We start from the raw sequence: 15,480 nt of genomic DNA, 5'->3' as shown, positions 1-15,480 counted from the left end.
CTATAAAACTTTGTTTCATTATAGTAAGCTACTGCTAGTTTTTTTGTTTCATCAGTAAAATGTCCGATGTTTGTATTTACAAGTACTACTACTAGTACTAGATCTACTAGTCATCTATCATACTAATCCATACCTTGATGACTTTATAAAAGTAAAACTAATGAAGATATAATAAAGATAACAGCCCATAGAACAAGGTATATTATAGATATTTTTCTAGATTTAGGTTAGATTTAGAGATCTAGAGTAGTTTACCGTAGTTTACGCTATTCGGACACCTAATCGACCTATCCTATACTTAGTACTATTAACTATAGGCCCAAATTTGAAAGTTTGACTTTGACAGCACATTATTTTACAATGGTTTGACATAGAAAAGAAAATGACGTATCAAAATCTTCTTTAGTTAAAGGAGAATAAGGATGACTACTTATATTTGTTCCTCTAACCTATATTTGTTATTATATTTAAGGTCAAAGAGGCTGTGTGTTTTCATTTAATTCGGACACATTTGACCCACATTATTTGATTCCGGACACCATAATTTATTTCGGACAGTCTCTATATTTAGGCATCAATAAACTCAGATTTTAATTCTATATTAACATTATTTAAATTTTAAGATCCCCAGGCATAGCCCCTCACATGAAATCATTACGATGTTTTCAAACTATGCATAAATACGAACACAAAAAATAAAAATATGAACACACTTATTCTACCAAAATTATGTCACTCGGATAGTGATTTCTGCACCGACTTTAAGACTTATTTAATGTTTGTTTATTTTATGTGTGTTGAATGTTTGGGGTTTGCATGATTAGATGTGTGTTGAATGTTTGTGTTTTTTTTGTTTTTTAATTTAATAAATTTCTAATACAGATGATCTTTCGTAGTATAGTAGGCCCCTACAGGTTACGATAGCCATTCTTGCCTAACTGAATCCTCTATATTCTCTCTATATAAATCTAGATCTATCTAGTAGGTCTAGATCTAAGCATTTAACTTCATTCAATGTACCAAGCTCACTCCAAACATTTGCCCATTTATTCTCTATTTAAAAAAAACAACAACAAACGAACAAATATAATATAAGATCATTTTTATTGATGTCCAAAACTGTCTGTCCGAAATAAATTTTGGTAAGAAAATCGTAATTTAATACGGACACCGTATTAATTTTTTTTTGTATGGAATTAGAAAACTTGGCTTATGAAACAAATAAATTAGCTCCAAAAACAGAATAAATATTGCCGGGCTCATTAGTATAGACTTAGCCAATCAAAAAATATAGTCTTAACTCTAGGAAGAGGTAAAGTCGTCCGGGTAACATAGGAAAAAACAACAACCTGACTAACACATTTGAAATTCGTTTTTCTTACATAAAAAGACAGCTAAATGGAAGGAAATTGAGTCAGAATCATTGGAAAATGGACACGCACATTATACAGCCTGCTAGTTTTATAATACATATTAAAATAATTATTTAATGACCACAAAAAAATAGCGAATGTCCGAATTCATGTAATGTCCGAATTAAATAAACTACTATAGATCTACTGTAAGTGTAGAGTGTAGTAAATAAGTAATCATGTATTGTAAATTGTAATGGTAGTAATTTTAAGTAATATTTTATTTACTTGTAGATCTAATTAGTAGTAGATCTATGTACTACATATAATGTCAAATAGAATGATTATTAATCATTGATGAATCAATCTAGATTTTATTCTAGATCTAGAGATTCTAGACTCTAGATCAACTAGACTCACTAGTCATCTCTTGGGAGATTATTCTAGAGATCTGACTAATATTATAATAAGAATAAGATGACTAATTTTCAATTTCACTAAGACTAGAATTGACTAGATCTGATTAGATTGAAATCTAGATCTAGATCTAAGTCTTAGTTTTTTTATGATGTGTTATGTTATAAATTTGAGTTCTGTTTCAGTCAATTCAGTGTTTGTTCATGTTGCTAATGAGTAATGTTGCTCTTAAAATCATTACTTAATGGACCTCATTCACCAATCTTAAACAAACAACATTGAGACACATGCTTCCCTAGATCTCTTCTATGCAACTCATGAAATTATGACCAAATTTGAATCAACAATGGTTATCACATGTACATGACAGTTTTTTTTTTTTTTTTTACCAATCTTGTAACTAGTCATTTTGGCGAATGAGGTCCATTTGGTCTTTGACTGTTTGACACTCTTCTTAGACGTCTTAGTAACCATCCCCTTCTGGATCTAGATCTATCTAGTAGTTCTAGATAGATTATAAATCTAGTCTAGGTACAATGAGTAAGGACCTAGTCCTAGACTAATATGTCTGTATAGATGTCTATTATAGATCTAGTTTATAAAAAGGTCTTAAATTATCTAATCTAATCTTGTAGTTGTACTACTCTGTCTACACGACTACAGGTACACATTAAAATTATCATTATGGTTTTTAGACTAGAACAGATCATCATCATATCAATCTAGATAGATTTTAGGTCTAGATCTAGAGTGATCTTCTATGGCAGTTAGATAAAAAAAAATTACATCTATATATCTATTATGAATTATAAAACCTAGATCTAATCTAGATTTGTGAAATGGAAAAGTGGTTTGAGTGCTGGGACAAGTCTCAAAAAGCCCGTGGAGTCTGGGAGCGCATGAGGCGCCCTGACCGCACTTCCCCGTGGTGGAGGCTGACCAGGCCTGAGCAAGCTATTATAGCACAGTGCAGGACAGGCCACTGTCCTGTTGGCTCATATTTCTCGCGGCTATGGCCAAATTTTGATTCACGGTGCCCCCGCTGCGGGGAAGAAGAGGAAACCGGTCCCCATATTCTGTTTGACTGCCCCAGACTTGCTGATCTCCGTCTCGATAGGTCTGGGAAACCCAAAATTCTCGACCTGTATGGCGACATTTATGCACTACGCAAGACAGCAAGGTTTCTGTCCAGGGCTTTTGCAAGAGAGGATTTGAGCCTCTCAAGCCCTCACTCTAATGGAGTTTGATGATGATGATGATGAATCTAGATTTGTATCTTTGTTTTAGCAGTAGTATTTTACAGATTTCAGATGTTGCTTCAGATTTGAAGATCATTACACCTTAAACAGCCATTGTGCAGGGTGGCAGGCGATGGTGGTGGGCAGTATAGTATTAGAACCTGGGATCATTGAGAACATCAAATGACAGAGTGCATATCACACAACCAGGCAGCTTTCTAGATCTAGTTCTACATTGTTAAAAAGATTTTTTAAACTTTAAAAAAAAAGTGTCTGATGTGAACAAAATAATAAAGTTAGGTCATTTGTCTACACTTTGGTCAGTCACATTCCAATATATATACCACTTTATACACCTATAAGAACAAATTAACAAAAAAAAAACTGATAGCTTTGATAAATAAATCACTGATAATAATTTCAGTTAAGTGTCATCTTAACTTGTTAAACATAGGAATTAATGGATTTAACTAATTATTCTGTTTCTGAAAGGTACAGCTGTAACTGTTTGACATCGGTGTCTCTTTCCTTAAACATCTGTAACTTGCTGTTTGACAACAGTGTCTCTTTCCCTACACATCTGTAACTTGCTGTTTGACAACAGTGTCTCTTTCCCTACACATCTGTAACTTGCTGTTTGACATCGGTGTCTCTTTCCCTACACATCTGTAACTTGCTGTTTGGCATCGGTGTCTCTTTCCTTACACATCTGTAACTTGCTGTTTGACAACAGTGTCTCTTTCCTTACACATCTGTAACTTGCTGTTTGACATCGGTGTCTCTTTCCCTACACATCTGTAACTTGCTGTTTGACATCGGTGTCTCTTTCCTTACACATCTGTAACTTGCTGTTTGACATCTGTGTCTCTTTCCCTACACAACTGTAACTTGCTGTTTGACATCTGTGTCTCTTTCCCTACACAACTGTAACTTGCTGTTTGACATCGGTGTCTCTTTCCCTACACATCTGTAACTTGCTGTTTGACATCGGTGTCTCTTTCCCTACATAACTGTAACTTGCTGTTTGACATCGGTGTCTCTTTCCCTACACATCTGTAACTTGCTGTTTGACAACGGTGTCTCTTTCCCTACACAACTGTAACTTGCTGTTTGACAACAGTGTCTCTTTCCCTACACAACTGTAACTTGCTGTTTGACAACGGTGTCTCTTTCCCTACACAACTGTAACTTGCTGTTTGACAACAGTGTCTCTTTCCTTACACATCTGTAACTTGCTGTTTGACAACAGTGTCTCTTTCCTTACACATCTGTAACTTGCTGTTTGACAACAGTGTCTCTTTCCCTACCAGCCTATAGGCTTAAATGAAAAGTTAACTATAGTATTTAAGTCTTCTTCATTCTTGATTTTTATACAAATTATGTCCAGTTTTTGGTTTATACTCAAATTTCAAATGATGTGGAGTGATGTAAATATCCAGCCACAGCAGCATGTAAAAACTACTTTAAAAAAAAAGTTCCCTTTCAGACTGTGCAGTCTATAGGGCAGCATAACGACCAACTCACCATCCACCTTTACTTTTCCCCAACAAATAACAGGTACTCATTAGAGCTGGGTGGACTAAGAGGTGCCCTAAAGATCATGAAATTAAAAATCCCAGTATTCAGCAGGATTCCTCCCCGGGACACTTTGGTTTGGAAGCCAAGCGCTTAACCACTCAGTCACAGTGCCTCTAGAAACTAGTCGATTGATAGATAGATAGATATATAGATTGATAGATAGATATAAAAAAGTTATATTCAATTTTGTGTAAAAAGAAGTTAGTTCAAGTGTAAAAAAATATAATACTCTTACATCGTTTTAGCTGTACTAGCTATTTGGAGCTACAAACTAGCGACCGATCATTAAGAATGTAATCTTATTTTGTTGTTATTATTGTTTAAATTTGGGAACATATAAGTTCAATGTAGCATAATTGATATTGTTAAGTTTATTGTAAAAAAAACAACAGACTTTTATTTTTAAAAAGCTTATTTCAACTCTCTCTGTCTATCTGAATAGTGAAAAGAAAGGGGAAAATGTTATTTCTCAGACACTCTATCTCAGGTCAAGCTGAAAATCGGAACAATTATTTCCTTTACCTAACAGCAAAAGAATCAATAACTTACAAATAGTCTATTAGTTAATTAACTATTGATTATAATTTACTTTTGTGGTATCTTGAATATGGTAAAAAATGTACTTGTCTGATCTGATATAAGCAAAGTTTAGCAATAACTCTGTTGTTGTTGTTGTTGTTGTTGTTCAAATGTACTCTTTGTTTCCTAAAGTTGTCATAGATTATAACAAGAGGCGGGTAGCACTTTTTAGTGCATGTTTTCTTAGTGCAAGTACCATCTACATAATTAAAAAACAAATATCTATGCAAAAGAAATCTTGTGTATTAATTTAAAATACTTTTTTTTTTCTTTCAAATATCTAGAATCATTTTTCTGGTAAATATTTTATTTCAAGTATTGAAAGACATTGAGGGCAGTTCCTAACAGTTCATACCATACTCTCTAATGAAGTTGTGTTTTAAGCCTTAAGAAGCTGCTCTACTTTGATAAAAAAAATTATATTTCTAGCTTATTGCTTTTCAATTTATTTTTTACTGTTAGCCACATGCACAAGGCATTTTGAGACTTGGTACAGTAATAGTTGTGGAGAATTCACTTGTGTGTGTAAATATTGCAATAGGAAATAAAGATCCTACCAGTTTACCGAATATTGTTCAATGCTATCATATACTGTAGGCCTGCTTATTAGTGTGCAACATGCATTTATATCAAGGACCAAAACTTTGTATGCAATGTATGCAAACTTCAAAGCTACACGTTTCAGACTTAGAGTTGCATTGGGGCAGATGATATAAAGCTCCTCTGATTCTATTGTTCACACTTAACGTGGGGGCAGATGATATAAAGCTCCTCTGATTCTATTGTTCACACTTAACGTGGGGGCAGATGATATAAAGCTCCTCTGATTCAATTGTTCACACTTAACGTGGGGGCAGATGATATAAAGCTCCTCTGATTCTATTGTTCACAGTTAACGTGGGGGCAGATGATAGAAAGCTCCTCTGATTCTATTGTTCACAGTTAACGTGGGGGCAGATGATATAAAGCTCCTCTGATTCTATTGTTCACAGTTAACGTGGGGGCAGATGATAGAAAGCTCCTCTGTTTCTATTGTTCACAGTTAACTTGGGGGGCAGCACAATGACGATTGTTTGACTTCCTCAAAGCATCTCAGATTTGGGTGGACTGACTGGCTCTCTTGAAAGAAAACTAAAAAGTTAAAATCTAAGCATTCACAGTGAATAGAACTTGAGACCTCAGTCTTCAGAAGCCAAGCGCTTGAAGTTTCAACAACTGAATTGAATTGAAATAGACTTAGGATCTCACTTTTTGTGGTCAACAGTGGTCGTAATTGTTGTGTGATCAGCCTCACAATGATCGATGATCTTTACTTTGCCCAGTTGAATTTATTGGAACTGGGAGCGCCTTTAAACTTTTGTGAGAAGCTCTCCCTCTCACTACATCTCTATGGAAGAGATTTTTTAAAGACTTTCAACAAAAAAAAAATTACTTCTATCGGTCTGTCAGGGACGTTAACACACTGAATATTCTCAAGTTGAAATTAACAAAAAAAAAAAAAAAAAAAAGACCGTTAAATACTAATTGTGTCAGGGGTACAATAAATCACTCTGTCACAGATGGCGAGGTCAGGATAACCTAACTTCCCAGCCAGCTTCACATTTCTCTTTGCCTACTCTCCCCTTCTCTTTTCCAATCAACAGACTGGCTTTTAGTGTTCTCGCGTTTAATATAGAATTGTGCCAAAACCCCAAAATATCAAACCCAACATGAATCTAGATTTGTTTATGGTTTTCAACGTTTCCAACGCAACCCTAGACATTGAACCCAACCCTAGAGATTTACATCTAGTCATGCTAGGTAGCAGCCATCGCGGGTTATGCACACTATCTATTCGGCGTCTTCTAGTGTGTCTTCATTTTAAATCGGCGACGTTCATTTGGTATTCCAGGCGGACTCTGGAATGTTAGACTTTGGTCTATTTGAAGAGGTTGTGGGACAACAAAAAGAGTGGGGTGGGTGGGCGTATTGTCCCTCTTAAATTGTCCCATTTGAACTCTGATCTATGTCTACGCCATAGCATTAACCTTGTGTAACATACTAAGCATGCTTGTGTCGTCGTGTAGATTTGATCTATCAAGTAAGAGCGTGCCTCTGTCAACAATCAATACAACAATGTTCGCACACAGGTAATGGAAACGTTTGAGGCCAGAAGCCGCGTTCAGTTGTAGATATGGCCCCTTTCAGACGCGAAGCGACTATGGATGATCTCATAGAAATAAGATGAATGCCTGGGCATTAGCTATGACAACTGCCCCCCCCTTGCCACGCAGCTGATATATCCAAAGGAATGACAAATGTCGATACAGTTTGGAATCAGCGGCGTCGCAGGCTCTGCTAGGGTGTAGCACTATGTGCTGCAAGCTGATTGATTTTTCCTCCGTGTTGACTCCCTAAATGTTTCCCATGTTTGGGTCTAGTTGCAGGGCTAGGTGGGTAGTCAGCCAAGGCTAACGAGCGCCCTCTGTTTTAAGAACGGCATTTAGGAGGTGTCGACGCGCTGCCATATCCGAATTCATTAGAGACACTAAATTTACACAATATATTTGTAGGGTGGAGTGTAAGGTTGTTATTGCAGGAAGTGATAATGGAGATATAAGCATTCCGCTACCTATATATATATATACCTATCACATGCTTAAAATAGCATGCATCTCAAATAGCCTCTGACAACCTTCACGTGTGGCTCAGATATTGAGTCCGGCGGAACTGTTCTCACTGACTGGAGAACGGGCAATGCTAGCAACTTAACTAGTAAACTTAGGAGGGAAAACTCTGAATCCAGACCTCTACTGCATTGCAGCTAAATCCAAATATGGGGAAGGCTTAACTTCTATGAGATGATCCATTGTCGCTCCGCCACTGAAGGAGGCTATATATAGAACAAGAATAGACGAGCTACTGCATGTCATTGTCAATTTTTTAAAATCCCGCTGCGAAAAAGGTCAAATATTTTAAAAATCATTACCCAAACCATAAAAATTGAAAATTTCCTTTCTTAATCATTTAAACTGTGATTATTGTAAATAGATTCTATATATTATGAATATGAGGCACTTAATTATTACTTACTTAGACTTAGGTCCTCCCGCGCCGTTCGGTGCATTGGGCGGCAAGCTGTCTCCATAAAGATCTGTTACTGGCAATGTCTGAAGCCTCCTCCCATCTGATGCCCACTGTTCTGAGGTCCTCCATGAAGGTGTGGCGCCAAGTTTGCGCTTTCCTCGTATTGGCCTCCATGTCATCGCAACTCTTGGTATGCGTAGTTCATTTTTGTCAAGGAAAATGTCACGCAAACCTCACGCGACGCTCTTTCACAACCTCACTAAGTGGTCGACTCCTAGTTCGGCATAGGATTTCCCTGTTTGAGACCCGATTTAATTATTATTAAGTAATAAACTTTTGATTTCAAAACAGTTAGGGAGGGAGAGGAGTCCATTTTTTTAGTCCCAACCCCCCTCCCAAATGTCAATGCTTCTTGTGTTAGATACCGGTACTTGTGTAAGGTACTTTGGTCATTGACCTCAACATGTACATGCGCATCATTCGTTCTGGAGGCGCTACATGAGTGTGTGGGCATAGGGTGCTAGTGTGATTGTCTGTGACACTTCTGGTTAAACCTCGACCTTTGGGTTGGTTAATCTGGCGAACTCTGACCCACTTTGAGAGCCAGTTCACCTTCACTCTTGACTTCGATCTTATAGGTTGGAAAGAGAGATGGCATTCTTAAGTTAGCTAGGTGTGTGTGTGTTTGTAGCTGAGATAGTACTTTATGACGTAAATTTTTTTTTTTTTACAGCATCCCACCCTTGCTACAAACTCACATATACTTTAAGATAAAATAATTTAAAAGTTTGAGATTTAAACACATGTTTCTACCATTTGCAGTATTTCCCCCCTTTACATACCTACTCTTACTCTAAACTCTGGACAGTGATGACAGGAATTTTGTATCCCATTAATATAGTAATTTAATTTGATTATTAAACCTAAATTACACAAACTTTGACTAGTGTTTAATAATATTTTGGCTCGAATTTTATGTCCTTGAATTTTAAAATTTCTCCTGGAAAAGTCCTTGAATTTCGTATTGACTTTGGTGCTGGAACCCTGTTTTTACTAGTGATACACCTCGTACAAAGTAATGCAAAGTGTGGTGTTTGTTATAGAATGTTATAGCATGTACTTAATGATTCCTCCAGTATACACTCCTCTACACCTGGTTTTCCCAGTACAAGTATGTACTTCCAGACTCAGTATTCCTAGTAGGTACTTCCAAACTCAGTATTCCTAGTATGCACTCCAGACTCAGTATTCCTAGTATGTACTTCCATACTCCCAATATTCACACTATATTGTCCCAGACTCTGTGAGGGTGTCCGCATTATCTTATCTTATTTAATACAGACGTTACTTCAAAAAAGAAGATGATTACGTCCTACGTGTCATGCATTTAGTCATGCATATTAACCAATGACTTAAATTAAAAATTGTTTAAAAGTGCTCCAGACTCTCTATTCTATTCTAGTAGAACATTTCTAGCCTCCTCGGGATATGAAAGGAAGACCTTTAATGAAGCACCCTGTTGTCTTGTACCACTCAGCCCTCACGTCTCACTATTCATTCCTTCACTTGATTACCATGTTGAAGTATTTCTAGAACATCTATGAACTTCCCCTTGGCCATCATCATTGGGGCATGACTTGTCACTCTATGGGTACATTGGTACTTTCCTGTGAGATAAAGACTTGCTTGTATTGACCTGCACACTCGGCATGTCGCTAAAGTATTTTATCACACCATTCCACGTCCTCCCAACGGTATTCGTCACCTTTCCCCTCTGTACTCCTATAGACGGTAATCAAGTGAAGCGATAGAGGCCTTCAATCTCAAGGGACTTTGAATCCATTGTTTTTTCGTTAGTGTATATGTTACGTACTTACAACAGCAGTGTATCTTCGGATTTCGCGTCATGGTATTATTCTAAATATGCGCTGAGCGCTCTGGTCAAAGTCTATATAGTGAGCGTGTAAAGGTGGGCTGGTTTTAGAGGCGGCTTCCATTCTACCTTTAGCAGAGAGATAGTTGGGGGGGGGGGTGTATAAATATTTGTGCGCTTTCTGTTTGATTTTATGTTTTTTTTTTTAAAACCTTTTTAGAAACTAGACTCTAAGAGGGAACCTTTTTTAGAACAAGAAACAATTGAAAGCTAAAGTAGTAGAAGGCTGGAATTGTTTCTTTTGGGGGGGGGGGGGGGTGGAGAGTACAGAACACATTAAAATATGAACATTTACATATCTTTTAACATGAACAAAAATAAAGTTCATTGGAGCGGATTCTATCTATCTATTTATCTCTATCTATCTATCTATCTATCTATCTATCTATCTATCTATCTATCTATCTATCTATCTCAGTCTGTCTGTCTGTCTGTCTTTCCGTCTTTTTTTTTTCTTTCATCTTTATCTCCTGTCAACTAGTTTGTGTGTGTCTGTAAAGTTGAAACTCATTTTATTGTTGTCTTTCTCTCCCACCCAACTGCTTTTTAACATAAATTCTTCTTCCATTTCTCATCCAAATGTTGCATAATGAGTCTCGCGGGTACAATAAAAAAAACAAACAAACTTTGGCAATTGACAGAATGAAAGTCAAAGACATGTACACTATCACACGTTGTAGCACTAAACACACACACACACAAACACATTATCGCACTTGGCCTGTTGTAAAAGTGTAAGTAGAAGCGAGCCCATTCAAAGGTCCTATCAGTTTGTGTGTGTGTGTGGTTGTTGTTCTTTCTTTGACTTTGGACTTCGTATGTTTGACATACTGTGCATTTCTGTGCTTATTGTAGGCTTGGATTTGAGATGTCTAGTAGATCTAATAGTTCGCTGGAGTTGTGTGTTGATTGACGAGCTGAGTTTAATGTTGAAGTCGCTGAGTGCATGTTGCAGTGCCTACTACTTAGTTGACTACTAGTTCTGTTATCGTGGTAAGTTAGAATTATATATAGGCTACTACATATGTATATGTTGGTTTATTCCTACCCGACCGTTGACTTCGTGTTTGGTTCTATTTTTAATCCATCCATCCATATCTGTATGTTTGTGTGTTCTATAATGTCTGGAGGTTGCCCCCCCATTAAGTCTTAGTCTTTTACTCGACTACTTCTAAAGTCAACATGAAAGGTGTTCCACTGCTCGCTACAGTTTGAGAAACGTTGCACTTTCATGCATCTTTTAAAAAAAAATTGCTGCTGGGTTAATCGATGTAGATCTACATACCTGGGCTATCCTTTGCCTAATGTGTGCATGTATTAGCGTGAAGTTATACATAGACAACAACAAATGTCTTTGATGCGCTAGCTTCAAGCATGTTGTAGATACAGGTACATAGATCTAGGTTTATTTGCAAGCTGCGAGCGTGCTGTGTCTACAGTCTACACAGATATAGCGATTCTTACAACGAATAGCATATTTCCCAATAGTTTCTTATTAGCGAAGTAGAAATGAGCATACATCACACAACATTGTTAATCGTGTTTCTGTTATATAAGAAGACGGTAGGAATTGTGTCATTATTGTTATTGTGCTTTGTAGCTGTTCGGTCGTCTGTTTGTGTACAACTTACCGATGTAGACGTATTTCATTGATAGTGTTTAACTTAAAATCTAATAAAACAGACTTTGAACAAAAGCAGCTACAGCCTAAATATTTATGTTTAAAGTAAAGTAAAGGCACCAGCAGCCAAACACACCCGTCACCTTTAAAATCCATCCATCCACCCCAGTGATGCTACCAGCCGTGGAGGTCTTTGGCCTGCCCCAGTACATCCCTCCATTCAGATCTCTCCCGAGTCTTTCGTCTGCGCGCCCAAACCCCAAAGCTGTCGTAGATCTGCCTCCACAGCATCAAACCATCGAATTCGTGGTCTGCCTTTGGGTCACCTGCTGTTTCGTTTTTGCCGGTAGGTAATTTTCACTCCTCTGTTCTCTGACCTTCTTTTGACGTGGCCTTCTCAACATAGTCTGTTCTTTTAAATTTCTGTCACTATAGGTGGGTCTTTATACAAGTATATATCTCTTGGTTGGTGCGTGTCCTGTACTCAGTTTCCTCTTGTACAGCACCATAGATTTACCGTCCCCATCGTCACCTTTCAAACAGTGGTATATATATAAACGAACACATTGACCCAAGTGCGGTAAGCGTCACAGACAAATGAGCAGACATAAGAATTGCTATATTATATGCAGCACCGAACCACTGCTTGGAAATACATAGATATGACCTATACAAACTTAGACAAGGATACAAAACTTCTATTCAAAGTGCCAGTCGACCATGGAAAGCACGGGCTGGATCAGACCAAGAAGACTAGTTGAAAGTCACACGGACGTCTTGATGAACACCGTGTAGATATCTACATTCGTTGGACGGTGCAATCTTTTCAAATGAAGGCCTGTAATGCATTGGAGAGTGTATACTGTTTCTCTCTCCTTCCTTATCCCACTGTTGAGTGCTGTGTTTGTAGATCTATATCTGACTGGTTCGGGCAATCTCTTTGGTTATTACTGTTGGTGTTATGTTATGTACACTTAGGGAAAAGAAAAAATAGCTTTGAAAATACGAAATTTGTTATTTTATGTGCTATGCTACTGTCTGTGTTATTACACGCGCTGTTGTGTTTATGTTCATTCAACATGCTGAGACATGTGCGTACAACACTAGTTATCAACAACACATGTGCATGCATGATAAAATGATGGCCAGAGTGGGTAAGCATTCATTGTTTCGTATGTAGAGTCCTAGACTGTGGAGCTCGACTTTGGAGTGGCGGAAAGTTACGTGAATTCCGCAGATAGTTTTCTCCTTAGACTAAATGTATACTGTGTAGTGGTTCTAGTCAATCAATTTGTAATATAGGGGGCGCGGTGGCCGAGTGGTTAAGCGCTTGGCTTCCGAACCTGGGCCCTGAGTTCCAATCTGGGCGAAGTTTGGGATTTAGAATTTCGGGATTTTTAGGGTGCCCCCGAGTCCACCCAACTTAGTTGGAGAAAGTAAAGGCGATTGGACGTTGTGCTGGCCACATGACACCCTGCTCAGTAACCGTTGGCCAAAGAAAGGTGTTCTACTGCTCGCTACAGTTTGAGAAACGTTGCACTTTCCTCATTTTTTTTTTTAAATAGCTACCTGGTTAATAGATGTAGATCTACATACCATCATCAGCCCTAATAACATTTGTAATATATAAATAGTGTTTTATCGACGAAATGAATGTGAACATCTTTAACTATATTAGGCATAAACATGACAATAGCATTTTTCTTGGCAACCTTGGTCGTAGCCTCAGAAATGAAAGTCACCTCTTGACAGAATTAGCTTGTTAACTCTTTCTCTCCGTAATTTTTTTACCACATTCTGATGGAATCAACGTTGGTATCATCTGTTAGGAGGGAAAGAGTTAAACAATGCTCTTTTTTTTTCCCCTGACTCAGCGTGCTATTCTCGTGTAAACGTCCATAAGAGTATAGGCTAACAGGAGAAACCCGGCACTGTGACCTCACATGAAATAGATATAATTTTATAACAGATCATCTGGTAACGAAATCATTCTTAACGAAACACTTCGCACATTATGGAGAATTTAGCGGAACCCTTTGCTTATATTTTAAACCTGGATTATTTCCTTTTTTTGTTAAAATAAAACAATAAAAATAATGAAACCCTATTCTACATTAAGCTTTATTATTTATTTAGAATAAAATGCTTACAAAAATGTATACTAAAAAAAAATAAGGTTGATATAGAGCTTTGGTGATAGCACTTGAAGATCAGAGCCCTTTTTTTATATATATATCATGCACAACATTGGTCAGATGAATTAGGGTGAATTCTACAATCTGGTGTAGACTTTGACTTTGTTGCAACCTAATAAGAAAATCATCGCACAAAAAACAAAACAAACAAAACAAAAACAACTGAGCTAAAATAACGATAATAGGTTGTTTTGAAATATTGCGATACTCTTCAGACGAACTCGACTTGAAATCATTTAATGGTTCATCCTATGATTCTACGTATCTTTGCTTCAATATAGAGTCAGAAACTAGATTCGTTCAAAGTTCATAGCCATGTTGTTTTACCTTTTTTCCCCGTTACCGAGAAGAACTACTCAAACCAAATTTTATATTTTCTGTATTCACATTCAATAGAATCAGTTCACGTGTGGACCTACTCGTTAATTACTCCACTAGTTCGTGGAACACTCGTTCAGGCCTCGAGGAACACAGTTTGGGAAACACTCATTCAGGCCTCGAGGAACACAGTTTGGGAAACACTCGTTCAGGCCTCGAGGAACACAGTTTGGGAAACACTCATTCAGGCCTCGAGGAACACAGTTTGGGAAACACTCATTCAGGCCTCGAGGAACACAGTTTGGGAAACACTCATTCAGGCCTCGAGGAACACAGTTTGGGAAACACTCATTCAGGCCTCGAGGAACACAGTTTGGGAAACACTCATTCAGGCCTCGAGGAACACAGTTTGGGAAACACTGTTATGTCGGCCCGACTCTCTATTGGACACTCACAATGTTAAAGCGATATATGTAATAACAGTGGGTCTGTGTGAGAAGGGCGCGTGTTGTGTAAGAAGGGAGATAAGACCTTGAAAATTATCTTTCAAACCTGTCAACTAACCAGTTACTAACCAAGGTTAAACACTCTACTGGGGAGGGGTGGGGGGAAACTAGATTGACTTTTGTTTGACGGTCTTATCTCTCCCTGTAAGTTTCTATCTATGCATTGACATGCTTGAATCAAGGATTTCTTTGAATGAAAGCTCTTCTAACCAGTGCACAGACTGCTCTGGTATCGTATGCTAAACACAGAGATTACTGAATATGTGTCAGATTTGAAACACAAAAAAAAAAAAAAAACACATAAAAAAAAAAATGGCGTGGTTCTAGAAATCTAGATATGCAGTTCATTGATAGGTTTTTTTTTTTTTTTTTTTTTTACAAAAGCTCACTCTGGTACACATTTTGTACACGTTGTTGATCCCATTCTCGGAGCAAGTTGTAACTTTGCACAATAATTCACTGCCCCTAACACCCTAACAAAACACGGATCAATACAAAAATTAACCATTGAATTAATTAAAGTGGTAATTATAAGTAATTAAAAAACTGTGTTTGATATAGAAAGGTGCAATACATCTTACAATATTGAGAATTATAGCTGTAAATGTGCAATTCTTTCTCTGATATAAGCTTTTAAAAAAGTATTAAAAAACAAACTATTTGATTGTTTCAAGCTT

General features: G+C 37.3%; 1 protein-coding gene across 4 annotated transcripts in view; it reads left to right on the top strand.

The window, feature by feature from the left end:
* The window catches only part of LOC106056378 (long-chain-fatty-acid--CoA ligase 4-like), a 67,438-nt gene that overhangs the window by 26,932 nt on the left and 25,026 nt on the right, over positions 1-15,480 (top strand). The window contains exons 1-2 of one of the 4 annotated variants that reach the window (XM_056012432.1): positions 65-197; positions 11,019-11,156. The exons of 1 other annotated variant lie outside the window; for it this stretch is intronic. The gene's annotated coding sequence lies outside the window, so the exon portion shown is untranslated. Of the gene's footprint in view, positions 1-48; positions 198-11,018; positions 11,157-15,480 lie in introns of those variants that run through there. 2 more of the 4 variants (XM_056012431.1, XM_056012434.1) reach the window with 2 other exon arrangements.

Source organism: Biomphalaria glabrata, chromosome 15 (assembly GCF_947242115.1).
Source record: "Biomphalaria glabrata chromosome 15, xgBioGlab47.1, whole genome shotgun sequence".
Lineage (NCBI taxonomy): Eukaryota > Metazoa > Mollusca > Gastropoda > Planorbidae > Biomphalaria > Biomphalaria glabrata.
This window is presented reverse-complemented; position numbering and strand designations above follow the sequence as displayed.